Genomic DNA, 17775 nt, shown 5'->3' with positions numbered 1-17775 from the left:
GACTAACTACGAATGCAGCTTCTTCTTATCTACTTATGAGTGGTGCACAATGCTATGGGGGTCAAAATAAAATAGGAAACTTGCTTGCGAACTAGATAAAAATCAGAAGCGACAAAACTAATATGGAATCCTTTGGAAATAGTACAGGAAATACTCTTTTTAAGGATAAGGATATTTTTAAATAATTTACTAACTTTCGTACAAATGTATATTCTCCAGAAACACAACCATTACAATCAGATTTGACCAAATACTTCAATCCATTGCTAAATAAGTGTCTGCAATTTCCTGCCTCTCTGTCCTGGTCCCAGGCTGTCTGCAGGCACAAAAGGCTAGTGTGAAGGCCTTTGTGTGTGAGGTAAGGCAGTGCCTCTGAAGTGCAAGTGTGATAGATTAAAGCCCTGCACTCCTCGTCAAGTCAGGATGACCCACCCTGTCAACACCCAAAGCCTCTCATTTGTGACTACTTGGGAGAAATACACAAAGACCAACTGCTGACTACATTTAGGGGGTCATTCTGACCCCGGCCGGCGGCGGAAGCCGCCGGCCTGGCGGGGACAGCCAGAATACCGCTGCGCGGTCAAAAGACCGCCGCGGCTATTCTGGGTTTCGCGCTGGGCTGGCGGGCAACCGCCAGAAGGCCGCCCGCCAGCCCAGCGGGAAACACCCTTCCATGAGGATGCCGGCTCCGAATGGAGCCGGCGGAGTGGAAGGGGTGTGACGGGTGCAGTTGCACCCGTTGCGATTTTCAGTGTCTGCATGGCAGACACTGAAAATCTTTGTGGGGCCCTGTTACGGGGGCCCCTGCAGTGCCCATGCCATTGGCATGGGCACTGCAGGGGCCCCCAGGGGCCCCACGACACCCCATACCGCCATTCTGTTCCCGGCGGCCAAAACCGCCAGGAACAGGACGGCGGTATGGGGGTCGGAATCCCCATGGCGGCGCAGGATTCCCCAGGGCAGCGGGAAACCGGCGGTACACCGCCGGTTTTCCGTTTCTGACCGCGGCTGTACCGCCGCGGTCAGAATGCCCATGGGAGCACCGCCAGCCTGTTGGCAGTGCTTCCGCGGTCGTTGGCCCTGGCGGATTTTACCGCCAGGGTCAGAATGACCCCCTTAGTCATGTGACATTGGAACAGGCAGGAGGTACCATATTGGTAAGGAAAACAATTTTAACTTTCTAAAAGTGTCATTTTCAGAATTGTGACTTAGTCTCCGACTTTGGCATTAAAGAGGGTCTTAAATTACAGTTCCTCAGACACAGAATAACAATGGGTTATTTATTACAAGTAATAATATTTGATTTGGAGCTGGTAAGAAAGTCATTTTCAGGTCTGAGGAAGTGTAACATAAAATCTTCTTTACTTGTAAAGTTGGATTTTAAGTCAAAATTCTGAAAAAGCCATTTTGAGAAAGTGGCATTTTCTTGTCCTAACCATTTGGTGCCTGCAGAATGATCTTGGGTCACATGACTAGGTGTAGTTGGCAGTTGGCCTTTGTGTATTCACCCCCTGACAGCATCACAATAGAGGGCCTGGGTGTTGACAGGATGGGCCAACTGGCAGGAAGGGGGTTGAGCTGTCACCTACACAAGTGCCATTCGAAAGCACTAGCTCAGCTTACACACAAAGGACTTCACACTACACCAGCTTATTGTGCCCCCAGCAGACTGGGACCCGGGCAATGAGGCAGGAAATTCTAGACACCTCTATACGGGGGGAACTCCAGAAGCTCCTACTACTTCAAAGTACACTCCTGCACCTGTGGATACTAGAAGAAAGATGCCCTGATGCCCCGTTTCTTGAGGCCTGCCCTGCTTGACGAAAGGGACGACGGGACCAGCCCCCCTCATCCTAGGCTGAGTGATCTCAAGGGTCAGAGAGCTGACCTTGTGCCCTGAGCTACACCGACATGAGCTCCAGTGGCCTCCTTGCAACTCCCCAGCTGACCTTCTGCTGGATTCAGTCGTTGATACCCAAATGCTGCATTCTTAAGTCCTAGACCCTTGGCTGGTATCAGAGAGAGAGAGCTCCTTCTGAGCTAACTGAAGGTTCCACCAAATTCAGCAGAAAGTGACATGAAGCTCCCCAAAGCCTCGCCACAAAGCTGCAAGCTTCATCAGAACTGACACCAGATGATGCAAAGCCCCACAAAGCTTGGCTGCACAGCTTTCAGCCTCAACAAAATCGATGCTGAGTGACACAAAGCTATGCACACAGCTTCAGACTTCATAGGAACTGACGGAGCCTGAGAAAACCTTGCAGCATTCCACAGCTCCTCATCAGAACCATGATGAAGCACACCGCAACTTGACGTGGACCTCGTATCGCAGCCCTTATCGCAGCCCTTGCGACTCCTCATTGGAACCAATGCCGGACGATGTCCTTGTAATGCAACCTCATGCAGACCGCACACCAAGGACATAAGGTACACAGTACCTCAGTGAGCCAAACTTGGTCCTGTGCCCGGCATCATGGTTTTTCTGAACGTGTGACTTTGTCCCAGTCCAACATACCCTCAACTGGCACTTTTGCACCTTTTGATGCTACTTTTATCTAAGTCTTTGAAATTGCATAACTCAAGTTCTACTGATTATATTTTTATCATTGTGGATTCAAATAATTAATTACATTTTACTCTTTGTGGTTGTTTCTTGAGAAGGGATCATACCCCACTCAACCAATAAACCAATGTATCACACTTAGGCATTGCCAAAGAGTTTCATTTCCAAGAATCCATTAGCAAATTACATATATAGCAAACATTTTGTTCCTACCTGCAACCAATATGCTGTGAATGTGTCTTATTTTTCTTTGTGAAAGGTGCATGATCTTTATGTTGATAAAGGACTCATTTGATCGTGCTTCATAGAAACAATTGTGTTAACCAACTCAAGTATCCTAGATTACTGCACAGAAAATACAGGGACATGTAGTCAGTAATCATTATCAAGTTTTTTTTTTCATGAACAGACACTTACATCTTGATCAGAAGTAAGAGGATAGGCTTTAACATGCTGGAGAGGTTAGTGCCTGGTACCCACATGCATCGTTGTTGTCTTATGTCGATAGTGGAAGTGTGTACATATGGTCTAAAAAAGGCCCTATTGATGTACGTGGTTCACAAGAGGTTTTGCTGCAAGCTTGTGGTGTCTAGAAATCCATGGAGCATCAGTGCCAAATAGGAAGTGGTTCATTTTCATATGGCCACAGTATTACATTGGATGGATGTTATCTCACTACTGTCTAGGCATTGATAATAACATGGTGCGTTCACTCTTATTATTATTATTATCATTATTATTATTATTATTATATCATTGTCTCTAAGTCCCAGACATGGCATTTGTCTAGCCTGTTTTCCAACGATTAGGTATACTTTCCACATATATGTATGAGAAGATGAATGAGATGGTATGTATTGTCTTTCAGATATGACGCCAGGTGATTGTATTATACAGGTACCTAGTATAGATGGGAAGGTGTACACTCAACCCTTACTTGTAGCTCTGACTCACTCAGGGTCCTTTAACAAAAACCACAGAAGGAGATATCTGTCATTTGAACTCTGTCATATATTTTTGGCAGAAATTCTGGATTATAATCCAAAATGGCAGAAATCAAGCCACTAGTTCTTCTCTGTGTGGTATGCATTAACATATTTAAACATGTTTCCGTAATCATTGAAAATGCACCGCTTAGCTAATTGGTGTACACCATCTACTTGGTCCAATACATTATATTTTACTAACTTGATTTTAATCAGCACCACACTGTTCTGTCCTCTTGTTTATCAATTTGCAAAGTTTTTGAATCCACAGAACAAATTTCATACTGCTACCAATATTCCCTAGAAATGAAATATTTGGAATGACATAGAACCAACACTTTTTCTGTTTTGCTTTTGCATTATCAATGCACATGCAATCATGGGTGCTCAGCCAGTTTCTCTCTCTAAAATGATGTACTAATACTGAGTTCTCAAGTACGACCTTCCTTCCTTTGACTTATGACATATGCACCAATATACCTTAATAGGGCTAGAAAGTAGTGGAGACTGATTGCTTTACTTACAGCCATACTGTTGTGTGGTTTCAGTGCTAGTAAGCTATTCAGAACTGACGGGCATACAAACAAAACTTTTTTGTGCTCGGAAACGGGCCCATTACCAGAATAGGCCCGTTTGTGAAAGCAAAAATAAATCTTTAATGTAGCTATACTAAACTGCAATTTGGTTACTTGTTTCCAAATCACAATGTTGTTTAGCGATTCAGTATGTGGAAGGGGCATGTTTAGGGTGTCCCTACCAAATACAGAATCATAGTGGTATGTTTTAATGTTTTGTGACTAGATTATGGTCGCAAAACATTCATATTTTACTAACACCTCAAAGAAGGTGGTCGCCATTCACAAATGGAAAGGTGTCCCTACATTTTTTTAAACTTATAACATAAACGCTGCTTACACTATTCATATATACTATCAAAATTACTATGTACACCTCATAATGTATATTTCTGACAAATTACAACCACATCCGTTCACACCTTTTCATGCTACATCTATTTCAATTACCAACCTCCACTCAATGCCACTCCACTTGATGCCACTCCACTGTGCACTATTACAGTTTGTACCACTCCACAATACATCATTCTACTATACACCATTCCACTCTACACTAATCCACTGTACGCACCTCCACTGTACTACACTCCACACTATGCCACTCAACTCTAACCACTCCACAGAACACTATTGCACTCTATGTCACTCCATTCTAAGCCATTCTAGTTTGTGCCATACCACTGTACGATCCTTCACTCTACGCTAGTCCACTATATGCGCTTCCACTGTAGGCAACTCCACTCTATGACACTACACTCTACACTATTCTACTCCATGCCCCTCCATTGTATGCCACTTCAGTGATACCACTGCACTGAATGCTATTCCAGTGTACGCCACTTCACTCTACACCACTCCACTGTACACCACTCCACTATACACCACTCAACTCTATGACATTCCACTGTACACTAGTACATATTACACCACTTTGTTCTATGCCACTCTACTCTATGCCACTCCACTCTACGGCACTACGGTATATACCACCCCACTCTACATCACTATAATTTATGCTATTCCATCCACTGTACAGCATTTCAGTCTATGCTACTCTACTTTGTGCTACTTCAGTGGTGTACAGTGGAGTGGCATAGAAGTAGAGGGGCATAGAGTGCAATATGTGGAGTGTTGTACAGTGTGATTTTGCATACAGTGGAATAGTGTAGAGTGTATTGGTGTTTAGTGGAGTAGCATAGAGAGGAGTAACGTAGACTGCAGTATTGTATGGCTGACCAGCATACAGTAGAATAACATTCAGTGGAGTGGCCTGGAGTGCCCTGGAGTTGCCATGGAGTACCCTGGAGTGTGTTAGAGTGCAGTGATGTACAGTAGAATAGTGCAGAGTTTAATGGCATACAGTGAAGTGTCATAGAGTGGAGTGGCATCCAGGGGGGTGTTTTAGAGTGGACTGGCATAGAGTGGAGTGAAGTACTGTGCAGTGGCATACATTAGAAGAGTGTAGAAGGCCTGGGTGTAGAACTCTGCTCCACTGGCAGAATTTCCAAATTTTGGGTACTTCGTACTACGTGGAGTAGAGCACAGTTCCCAAATTCCACACTCTGGCCCAGAGGGAAGTTCATTCGTGCTCCTAAAATAGGGTTTTAGCATTCTCTAGCAGGTGCAACAATACTCCTGGGTCGCTAGCGAACACGCCTGAGACTTTGTGTTCACTCGTGCTGCTTCCGGTAGTGTCGCTCGTGAGTGCTAACTTACTTCTGGAGTAGAAGTTCTACACCAGAGCCACTAACTTAGTCAAAAAGAAATGTTGACTAGATTTTCATCTCCAATGGACCCTGCAATTTGTTTTTCAGATTGAGAAGCCTTTTTGTGTCAGACGTCAAAGAATAAAACTTCCTGTCCTTGACCAGCAGGCTCTCTTTTCACTTGGATTTCAAAGTGGAAGGATCCCTCTCTTTGTCTCCTGGATATACCTTTGGATATAACTTTGGATTTAAGGACTTCTGGTCTCATTACGAGTTTGGTGGTCCCACTGTGGGAGTGCCAAACGTGCGGGCAGGATGCCACCGCCATCAAAGTGGCATCCCTCCCTGCCATATTATAATGTTCCTGGCAGTCTGACTTTGCGGGAACATTCCAATAGAGTGTTCCCGCAGGTCAGACCGTCAGGAACAATGCTACAAGATAGCACTCGGTTCCCCTAAAGGATCTGAGTGCTATCTCGAAGCACAGAGGGAGCCAACCAGCACCTTCTGAATGTACGCTATCTTCAAAGCTGACAGCCAGCATTCCAGTGGTGCTGGGAAGGGGGTTCCCTGTGACTACCAGCACACCCTCACCACCAGCCTTTCCATGTTGGTAAAACTGCCATGGAAAGGCTGGCAGTAAGAGGAGATGTACTGAGTTCAGCCCCGCCCTGGCTGAGTAGAACTCGGGCTGCCGTCATGCCATCAGGAACCATGTTCCCAGCCAGGCCAGCGATCTCCCGGCAGGTCCGCCGGCCAGGGTTGTAATTGGGCACTCGGACCACCTGGAGTAAAGCGGTCCAACCATTAACGCAAGTGTGGCAGTCCTCAGACTGCCACACTCGTAATGAGGCCCTCAGTTTTTGATGAATCACACAAGTACGTAAACAAACTATTGTATGATGCTGCTTGGGCATGCATCAGTATCTCTTTGTACTTTAATTAGATTTTTAAATTTTAGGGTGGTAGATGGCCTGGAGTTTTAGTATAGCCCCAGTTTTTATTTATTTTGCATTTCATTGATTTTTTACCTTCTGTGAAGGAAAACTGTTGCACAGCTCAGTACCTTTTCTACATGTTTGCAACATTTGTTATATTATTTCAGTATTTGGCCTAGATTTCAAAAGGGCCATCTAGCCAGTAGGAGACAGCACTAGTAGTAATCAGTATATGAAATAAATGTTTCAGTGGTATATGTTTTTACTTAGGGCAGGGATGGCATTGGATTAATTAAAATATTGGCTATTGTTTGTATTTCATGTTTTTTTGCAAAAAGTGTATATGTTCTGGAATACAATTTGATGGCATAGGAAGCTGTGTGTCATTGTGACATGTTTATAGCTCAATAAATATTCATGTTTTGCATTGCTGAATTATTTAATGCCTGGATATTCCCTAGCCTCTGCCACCACAGACGGGCTACTATCTCCTGCCTAATTGGTGGTGGTTGTCAAGCAGGAGTTGCTATATTGAGGAAAAAAAGAATAAATAATCGTGAACAATGCTTTGAACAGACACTTCTTCAAAAGGAGGTAGTGGGTGGCACAGTAGCACTACACTGCTGGTCCCCTAGGGACATTGGATTATGATTAGGAGAGCCACAAGGTCATTTTTTAAATGTGTTTACCCACACATGCCTCACATGAAAAGCACTGACTGTCTGGTAGAAAAGAATTAAGGCAGAATAACACCAGATGAAAAAACAGTCATTTCATTTTTTTTCTTTTAATTATTTTCTAGTAACTAAACAGGCACATTTAGTGGTAAAGTAAAAGAAATTACCTCTCATTTATGAGTAAGGCATTATGTACTATGGTGTACTATTTGTTGTGCCTAATTATTTGAGGTATGCTAGCCAGCGATTTGAGTACTTTGCTACTGGATGCAGCTGGATATATACCCTGTCTGCTGTAATTAGTTGGTGGGTAAAACAATGCACTGCACTACAGGTAAAGGAATGGGCATTATAGATTGTATTTGGCAAGTTCTTTAGAGAGTATCCCTTACGCCAAACTTTAAATCAAACCGGGCACATACTAGTCCAACTAATTAATTTGCTGGGCAGTATGGAAAGGAAACTTGACTTACGGCAGATGGATTAGGCAGGTAGGTAGAGTTTTTTCTGTATAAGAATAGAGAGGAGTCACTGATCATTGATTCATCATGTTCCTAAGCTCTGGCTTATTTGGTTACTGTAGAGCAAAAGTCTAAAGAGAAAAATCTGAGCAAGCATAAAATAAATCTTTTATGTGAATACTACACTGCACTTCTTCAGTCATGGATGGCAAAATGTCATGGGCATGGAGGTGGTTAATGAACGATGACAGGATACATATGTAGGAAGTTGGCTCTGTATGTGCTATTTCAAAGTAAGGAATAGCATGCACAGAATCCAAGGGTTCCCCTTAGAGGTAAAATAGTGGTAAAAATAGATAATACTAATGCTCTATTTTGTGGTAGTGTGGTCGAGCAGTAGGCTTATCCAAGGAGTAGTGTTAAGCACTTGTTGTACATACACATAGACAATAAATGAGGTACACACACTCAGAGACAAATCCAGCCAATAGGTTTTTATATAGAAAAATATCTTTTCTTAGTTTATTTTAAGAACCACAGGTTCAAATTCTACATGTAATATCTCATTCGAAAGGTATTGCAGGTAAGTACTTTAGGAACTTCAAATCATCAAAATTGCATGTATACTTTTCAAGTTATTCACAAATAGCTGTTTTAAAAGTGGACACAGTGCAATTTTCACAGTTCCTAGGGGAGGTAAGTATTTGTTAGGTTAACCAGGTAAGTAAGACACTTACAGGGCTTAGTTCTTGGTCCAAGGTAGCCCACCGTTGGGGGTTCAGAGCAACCCCAAAGTCACCACACCAGCAGCTCAGGGCCGGTCAGGTGCAGAGTTCAAAGTGGTGCCCAAAACGCATAGGCTAGAATGGAGAGAAGGGGGTGCCCCGGTTCCGGTCTGCTTGCAGGTAAGTACCCGCGTCTTCGGAGGGCAGACCAGGGGGGTTTTGTAGGGCACCGGGGGGGACACAAGTCCACACAGAAATTTCACCCTCAGCGGCGCGGGGGCGGCCGGGTGCAGTGTAGAACCAAGCGTCGGGTTCGCAATGTTAGTCTATGAGAGATCTCGGGATCTCTTCAGCGCTGCAGGCAGGCAAGGGGGGGATTCCTCGGGGAAACCTCCACTTGGGCAAGGGAGAGGGACTCCTGGGGGTCACTTCTCCAGTGAAAGTCCGGTCCTTCAGGTCCTGGGGGCTGCGGGTGCAGGGTCTCTCCCAGGCGTCGGGACTTTAGGTTCAAAGAGTCGCGGTCAGGGGAAGCCTCGGGATTCCCTCTGCAGGCGGCGCTGTGGGGGCTCAGGTTTTGGTACTCACAGTATCAGAGTAGTCCTGGGGTCCCTCCTGAGGTGTTGGATCGCCACCAGCCGAGTCGGGGTCGCCGGGTGCAGTGTTGCAAGTCTCACGCTTCTTGCGGGGAGCTTGCAGGGTTCTTTAAAGCTGCTGGAAACAAAGTTGCAGCTTTTCTTGGAGCAGGTCCGCTGTCCTCGGGAGTTTCTTGTCTTTTCGAAGCAGGGGCAGTCCTCAGAGGATGTCGAGGTCGCTGGTCCCTTTGGAAGGCGTCGCTGGAGCAGGATCTTTGGAAGGCAGGAGACAGGCCGGTGAGTTTCTGGAGCCAAGGCAGTTGTCGTCTTCTGGTCTTCCGCTGCAGGGATTTTCAGCTGGGCAGTCCTTCTTCTTGTAGTTGCAGGAATCTAATTTTCTAGGGTTCAGGGTAGCCCTTAAATACTAAATTTAAGGGCGTGTTTAGGTCTGGGGGGTTAGTAGCCAATGGCTACTAGCCCTGAGGGTGGGTACACCCTCTTTGTGCCTCCTCCCAAGGGGAGGGGGTCACAATCCTAACCCTATTGGGGGAATCCTCCATCTGCAAGATGGAGGATTTCTAAAAGTTAGAGTCACTTCAGCTCAGGACACCTTAGGGGCTGTCCTGACTGGCCAGTGACTCCTCCTTGTTGCTTTCTTTGTTCCCTCCAGCCTTGCCGCCAAAAGTGGGGGCCGTGGCCGGAGGGGGCGGGCAACTCCACTAAGCTGGAGTGCCCTGCTGGGCTGTGACAAAGGGGTGAGCCTTTGAGGCTCACCGCCAGGTGTTACAGCTCCTGCCTGGGGGAGGTGTTAGCATCTCCACCCAGTGCAGGCTTTGTTACTGGCCTCAGAGTGACAAAGGCACTCTCCCCATGGGGCCAGCAACATGTCTCTAGTGTGGCAGGCTGCTGGAACTAGTCAGCCTACACAGACAGTCGGTTAAGTTTCAGGGGGCACCTCTAAGGTGCCCTCTGGGGTGTAGTTTGCAATAAAATGTACACTGGCATCAGTGTGCATTTATTGTGCTGAGAAGTTTGATACCAAACTTCCCAGTTTTCAGTGTAGCCATTATGGTGCTGTGGAGTTCGTGTTTGACAGACTCCCAGACCATATACTCTTATGGCTACCCTGCACTTACAAGGTCTAAGGTTTTGTTTAGACACTGTAGGGGTACCATGCTCATGCACTGGTACCCTCACCTATGGTATAGTGCACCCTGCCTTAGGGCTGTAAGGCCTGCTAGAGGGGTGTCTTACCTATACTGCATAGGCAGTGAGAGGCTGGCATGGCACCCTGAGGGGAGTGCCATGTCGACTTACTCGTTTTGTCCTCACTAGCACACACAAGCTGGCAAGCAGTGTGTCTGTGCTGAGTGAGAGGTCTCCAGGGTGGCATAAGACATGCTGCAGCCCTTAGAGACCTTCCTTGGCATCAGGGCCCTTGGTACCAGAAGTACCAGTTACAAGGGACTTATCTGGATGCCAGGGTCTGCCAATTGTGGATACAAAAGTACAGGTTTGGGAAAGAACACTGGTGCTGGGGCCTGGTTAGCAGGCCTCAGCACACTTTCAATTGTAAACATAGCATCAGCAAAGGCAAAAAGTCAGGGGGCAACCATGCCAAGGAGGCATTTCCTTACAACATATCTGCCTCATTTAACAAACACAGCGAGCCAAGGGATTAGAAGACAAATTAAAACATATCCACTTTTAACCATAGCTTTGATAACCATAAATGATAAAACACAAAGTAAATGAAGTAGATGAGCAGCATGCCTCTCTACAGAATAGCTCCCTTCTTCATTCATCCAAGCAAATATTCAGTCATCCTTTCATTCTTCCTACTATATTCACCCATAGCCACCATGATTTAAGCTTCTCTTTCTCTCATCCAGTCTTTCACCCAATTCACAATCCTTTATCCATCCATTCAGTACCCACTATCCACCCTTTCTTTTAATCATCCTTTCACCCATCCATCTGTTTACCAATACTCACCCAAGCATCCTTTTTCACCTACCACGCATCCTTTCCTTACACTCTTTTCACCAATGCTTACTTTTAACCTTCCGTTCTTTCATGTTTTCATGAAGCCATCATTTTTAGCGTACATTATGTGCGCTTTTGCTGAGTGGCAGATAAAAGAGGCCATACTACCTCAACCACTGCTGTAGCTGTAATGCGGGGGGTTCATGAATCGGATCACAACAACACCCTTGTAGCTATTGAGTAATAGTAATTGTCAAGAAGCAAGCAATGAGACTTACCATTGCGCGTCCTTCCGCCACATCTCCCCCTGCTCCATCTGCTCCTGCAGTGGTGGAACTTGAGCCGGCTCCACTGGTGGTGTGACTAGAAAAAAACAGTATCCAGTTATTATATGGCAGGTACACCTCACCTTCTTAATTTTGTTGATCAAACAAATGCAACTGCAATACATTGTTACAGTTCGGTTAGCATTGAAGTATCTTTTTTTTAATCAAAACTATCACTCTGGGCATTTTGTTGGAATATTAGAAAAGTGAGGTAGTCAAGCCAACAAAAAGCCTTTCATATTGAAGAGGCAGAGCTTTCGCCTATGATGATGATAACTCAGAATCATTGAAACGCAATGAAGGGGTAGAATACAAAATAGTCAATTGAAAGATAGAAAAAAAATAATGCAGGGATAACAGGAATAAAGAATTGGATAGGGGAGTTGGAAATAACTTGAAAACAGTATAAAAAGTAAACAAGGCAAAATTAAAAGAAGAATAATAGTGGAGAGGGGTAAAAGTTAGGGAAATAATGATAATATTAAATGAAAGGACTCCCCAACTCCTGTGGGACCCACTGTAGTGCCCCTCATCTTACCCTTGGAAGATAAAAAGAAATACATCAGTGGTAAAGTTAATCTCCACAAAATGATTATATAACAGGCAAATGCAATAACATTGTGATGAAATCAGATCACCTATGTTACTAGTATGAACGACTATTGTTGAGTTGGCTATACTCCTACATCCGTATTCTACATTTTCCCTAGCTAAAACTACTATTGGAACTAATGCATTGTAATTATCTTTGATTATATTCTCATTTCTCAACCTGCCTTTGATGGACCAACTCAGTCTCCCTTTTCTTCAATGCATAGATGCATACTAGCATTACTGTGAAATTGCTTGTGAGTGTACGAGCTACATAAATAAAAATCACAGAAAGCGCTAACTCACTGATATCACTAATTCTATATGGAGACAGAGGAGTCTGGGTTGCAATGGCTTCTTATTTAATCAGTTAAAGCGAATGCCTGCGAGTACGATGATGTAGTGCTGAACATCTGCCTAGCTCTAACTGGATTACATAATAAAAAATATTCTTAACATGCACTAAACTTAACTTACCTCTGAGCACAAGCAGCATGCTGTTCGGAAAAAAGTTAGCATTGTAGAACACAATAATATAATACTTACCAAGCCCAAGAATCTCGATTTGCTTGTCTATGGTCCGTTAAGGACCTGGCCTGGCAGTTCAGGCTGGAATGGTCCCATGGGGAGCAGGGTCAAGGCTGATTTGCATATGGCTGGGTCCAAACTGGAATGGCATGGAGTGCAAAAACAAATGATGGATTAAACCCATATCTCTGACTGGGGGTGAATGTTTGATTTGTTCAGCATTCCGTCCATCATCTGTTCTTTTTGCAGTTGTCACCCTAAGTGAGAGGGGTATGCCCAGACGTGGGTCCTATGCTTGCCATGTCACCAGATTCAAACTAGCCTGGCTGATGAGGAGTGACATCCTGAAACTGGTCCCAGGATGCTTGTTTCTGGTAAATTGGCAGTTTGGAGTGGTCTGTTCCCATGCAGTGCAGGGTCATGACTGATGTGCACATGGCTGGGTCAAAACTGGAATGGAATGGCAAGCAAAAAAACTGATGCATTCAACTCTGTGAATGGGTGGTGAATGTTTGATATGTTCAGCATTCCGTCCAACAACTTTATGCAATTGTTGCCCTAAGTGGGAAGAGTATGTCTGGACATGAGTCCCGTGCTCACTATGCCACCACATTAAAGTTAGTGGTGACACCCTGAAACTGGTCCCAGGATGCTTGTTTCTGGTAAATTGGCAGTTTGGAGTGGTCTGTTCCCATGCAGTGCAGGGTCATGACTGATGTGCACATGGCTGGGTCAAAACTGGAATGGAATGGCAAGCAAAAAAACTGATGCATTCAACTCTGTGAATGGGTGGTGAATGTTTGATATGTTCAGCATTCCGTCCAACAACTTTATGCAATTGTTGCCCTAAGTGGGAAGAGTATGTCTGGACATGAGTCCCGTGCTCACTATGCCACCACATTAAAGTTAGTGGTGACACCCTGAAACTGGTCCCAAGATGCTTGTTTCTGGTCCAGTAAGGACCTGGCCTGGTAGTTCGGGCTGGAATTATCCCATGGGGAGCAGGGTCAAGACTGATTTGCTCATGGCTAGGTCCAAATCGGAATGGCAAAAACTGATGGATAAACCCCGATTTGAGACTGGGGTGAATGATTGATTTGTTCAGGATTCTGTCTATCATCTTTCATTTTTGCACTTTTTAGAAAATTGACATTTTCCTGCCTAGGCTATTTGCAGCCTCTAGGTTACATGAATAGATGTAGTTTGAAGTTGGTCTTTGTGTATTTCTCCTAAAGAGCCACACACACTAGAAAGCACATCACTGGCACGCTGGGAGGGCAAAGTTGGGGACAGCCCTTCTGACACCTGAATGGTCTGTGCCCTGCCATCACACAAAGGACTTCATACCCCATGTAGTTAGTATTTGAACCAGGACAGACGAGGCTGGGAACTTGTGCACTTCACAGGGATTCCTCTGGAAGCTGCTCCCATTTCAAAGGAGGCACCAGCTATACATCTGGAACCTGAGACACCACCTCTTTAGTGTAGTTCTGGACCTGTGGAAGACTCTGTCAGGAAGAAGTACTGCTGTGCTGCTGAAAAGACTGCAGCTCTGCTGGACTGCTGACATGAGGGACTGCTGCCTTGCTGTGATGACCTGTTCCTTTCTTGCCTGGATGAGAAGGACTGGACCTGCAACCTGTATCCTGGACCACCGGAGTGACTCCAAATGCTTGTCTCTTCTAACCAACAGTTTGACTCTACAACTGTCCTACCCTGACAACTGGTGCCACCTCAGTCCTGGACCCTTCCAAGTGGACCTGAGAGGTTTGCAAGCCCATCTGCAAACCCAGCAGAATTGATGCATCTCCTCTGCTGCACAGTGCAACTCCGAGCAGAACTGATGCATTGCCTCTGTTGCATGGACTTTCCCAACACAAGGACACTACATCCCTGCTGCAGCCTCCTTGGAATTTCTGCTGTGCAACACATCCTCAACGCATTCCCACAAACCGCAAACCCCCACATTCATAGCACCCTCATCGATGACGTAGGACTTTACATTGCAAGCTAATCAACTATTTCAGAACTAGCTGGTGGGCAACGCATCCTCGACACAGGACATTGCATTGCAAGTCCCCAGTCATAGGTCTCCTCGATGATGGCTTAGGACGTCACTTTGCAGCCTTGCAGGATTTAAGTTACTCTTGTTCCCCGGGCCTCACTCGGTCCCTGTAGCTGGTCTGCACTCCATTGCGGTCAGCCTACACTTTTTCACTTTGTCTCGATCTGGTACAACCTGATATCCACATCTGGCGCTATTTTCACAAAAATATTTAAAACTTCATATATCCGGTGGATTTTCATCATTTTGGTCCTGTTTAATTAATTAAAATGACTCTATTTTTCTAATTTCATGTGGAATTCGTCTTGCCTTGTGTTTTCATGGTTTTACTGTTTGAAATGTTGCAAAAATGCTTTTCGCGTAACCTTTGAGTTAAGCCTGACTGCTCTGTTCCAAGCTAACCGTGGGGGAAGTACAGGTTAATTTAGGGTTTGCTCATGACTTCACCCTGATAAGGATTGTGGTTGCAGGGCAAAATGCAGCCATATCATTTTCACAACATTTTGCCTGCATTCTGCATTTTGAAGCCTTCTGAGTTAGGGTCATAAATCAAGGTAAATAGTAGATTCTATCTCTTTTTTTAAACAATTTTTTAAATTAGTTTTTGGTACTGTGGTAATCGATATAAAACCATATAAATATTTGTCGCATACCTATTATCACTTTTAGAAAAGTGGTTATAGTTAGGGGAAACTATCTGAGGACAAAAAGCAGAACATAGACAAAATGTAACTAAAAACAACACAGCTGCATTTAAATTTTGTAAGGCAGTCATCAGCCAATCACATAATGACTTGTCATCGATATGTACCACGGTACTTCCACAAAATACTGTGACTACAGATATTACTAAAATAAAATGCCTTATAACTTAACAAATGCTTACTCTACTTACCTGTATAAATCAAAAGGATCATCTGTGCACCATAATGTCTAATCCTTAAGGCAGGCGTTAAAATTATGCTCCCATTGTTTTCAATGGGCCTCCTTTCACTTTGCAGGAATGGCGTAACTATTTTTGACACTAGTTCCCTAACATGCACCATGGTGCACTCTATTACAAATATGGAACACACATGGTGCTGTTAGTGGGGCACAATGCTGTGCAAGAAAAGTGGCATATCATGACATGATGCACCACTTTACATAAATCTGGCCCCTAGTATATATGTATTCTCTTTTTGTCTTGACTCTTTTCCCAACTAGCAGCACTCACGCAATATAGTTATGTTATCTTTAACATGTTACTATTTCAAATAAAAATGCTATTAAGTCAATAAATACAAACACTAATGCATAGTCTCACCGGGATTCTAAGGAAATGGGAAACACTGCACATTTCCATTCTGTATCACTCAGAATCCTGAAAATCCATGTTGCGTGCATTTACCTCTGTACATAATATATCTGCCTCAAAACTCCCACTAACTGATTGATTAAATGCTATCTATACAGATTTATATGTTGAGAAGATTTGTAATAATTGTCTGAATACAGAATTTAGTTGGAATTATGTATTCTTTAACTCATTTTAAGTAGTGACAATCATTCCTTGTACTACTACAGATGTGCCAATTGACACAGTACCATCTTGTGTCACATGTTTTTGGCTCCCTTCACACTATCCACAGATGAGGAGCCGAGATCACATGATGACAGGGAATACTAGATAGAAACTACTGCACAGAGCAGTCAATGTCCATTAAGAGGTGTGAAAACACTCAAGGACATCAGCAGCAGCCTTTGTGACACTCAGGCCCTCATTATGACTTTGGCGGTATTTACCGAAGACCACCGTGGTGACAGCTGCCAAAAGACTGCCACGGAGGGGGCAAGCCACCCGCCATATCATGAGTCACAAACACAAAACCACCGGAGAGCAGCTAAAATTACAATCCCGCCAGAGCAAACAAAAGCGGGAAAAGGTCGGTCCTACGACCCTCCCCACCACGCCTACAACAATCCACCCTCCAAATTATGACCCACGAATCACTACAGCGGTCACTCAACGGTGGGTATCCATTGGTGGTGCGGTCCGCAGTGGTCGATTTTGCCACTCCACACCAACAGAAGCCAAGATTGTCCAGAATGAAAAATCCACATCTGATATACATACACACACCGTACACACCCACCAACAGCAATACAAAACACACCACACACAACCCACAATTCTTTGCAAACTCGAAAAGTCTGCTACACGTTGCTAGCCCACACATCTCCAGAACTGCACACACAAACTTCAGCCACCTACACACCAATCACGCATCACGCATCACACACCACACATCACTCAATCACTACTTCACAGCATCCACATGTTCACACAACGTACACCCCCACCAAACATTCCACCCTCTGTACAACACACACACGACATCCACTACACAATTGGCATATCCCCACAAAAGAACCCCTGTCTCACTGATGAGGAGTTGTGAATCATGGTAGATGAAATTGTCATGGTAGAGCCATAGCTGTTTGGTGCCCAGGTCCAGCAGTTATCCATTGCCAGGAAGATAGAGCTATGGCGGAGAATCGTGGACAAGGTGAACTCCATGGGAACCTATCCATTCACAAGGGACAACATTAGAAAGAGGTGGAATGACTTACGGTGCGTGCAATGGCATCCAGGCACCACATTGCCATGATGAAGACTGGCGGTGGACCCCCACTTCCTTCCCCACAGTTGACAACATGGGAGGAGAAAGTTTTGGACATCCAGCATCCCGAGGGCCTCACTGGAATCACTGGAGGGCTGGACACTGGTAAATCACCATTACTTCTTCACTACACACCATAACCATCCCCAATAATCTTCCCCTGCATGCTCTACCCACTTCAAACATACCTCTCCAAGGTCATCATTCGTCAGCATGGTCAGCATTAACTACTACCAATCCCGCAATGCATCACCATACACAAACCAACGGTAGAACAAACACGCCCATCTCTTACGGAAACCCATTAATGCTGAATATGTATATGAGAATGAAATTAACAAATATTATACATGTCCACAGGTACCCCAGCCAATGTCAGCCCGCAGCATGTGCCAGGTCAACATGCCTCC

This window comes from Pleurodeles waltl, chromosome 9 (genome assembly GCF_031143425.1).
Source record: "Pleurodeles waltl isolate 20211129_DDA chromosome 9, aPleWal1.hap1.20221129, whole genome shotgun sequence".
NCBI lineage: Eukaryota > Metazoa > Chordata > Amphibia > Caudata > Salamandridae > Pleurodeles > Pleurodeles waltl.
This window is presented reverse-complemented; position numbering follows the sequence as displayed.